Raw genomic sequence first — 564 nt, forward strand, 5'->3', positions numbered from 1 at the left:
AAAAAAAAAAAAAAAAAAAAAGAAAAAGAAAAGGTTGCAGTAGAGCTATTTTATTTACCTCGGTTAAAAGCTCCCAAGCCCATTCGATGGCTTCCTTCTTGAAATCTTGCCCAACATTTCAAAAAAAGTGTGATGGTAAGTATCTTTCCCCACGTCGTCAAGATCGTTATGTTTTCCACCGGCACGAATACACTTCTGGGTGTTACATGCACGCCTTAACTTGCCAAGCTCGGTATTTGGGTCAGCCATCTCCAAAAATATTGGTTTAAACTGGTTCATTCCTTGAAATACAGAAAATTACATAACAAGTTTCAACCTTTTACCAGATATGCCAATAAGCTTCACGAAAAAAAAAAGAATGCTAGAATACATAATAACTAGGAGATCTGAAACACTAAACAATTTAGCTAAAAATACCAATTTCAATTCAAGAAAACATAGTAAACCCTTTCACCCAAAGAAAATATCAATAGCATCATCCCTTGTGACTTGTGAGAGATCAGTGCATATTTAACTGACAATTTTCAACTTAGACGAAGAGAGCAAAAAAAAAAAAAAAAAAAA

At 33.9% G+C, this 564-nt stretch overlaps 1 pseudogene; it reads right to left on the reverse strand.

The window, feature by feature from the left end:
• Positions 1 to 564, reverse strand: part of LOC104783567 — a 7,687-nt pseudogene that overhangs the window by 6,386 nt on the left and 737 nt on the right.

Source organism: Camelina sativa, chromosome 4 (assembly GCF_000633955.1).
Source record: "Camelina sativa cultivar DH55 chromosome 4, Cs, whole genome shotgun sequence".
In the NCBI taxonomy this organism is placed as follows: Eukaryota; Viridiplantae; Streptophyta; class Magnoliopsida; order Brassicales; family Brassicaceae; genus Camelina; species Camelina sativa.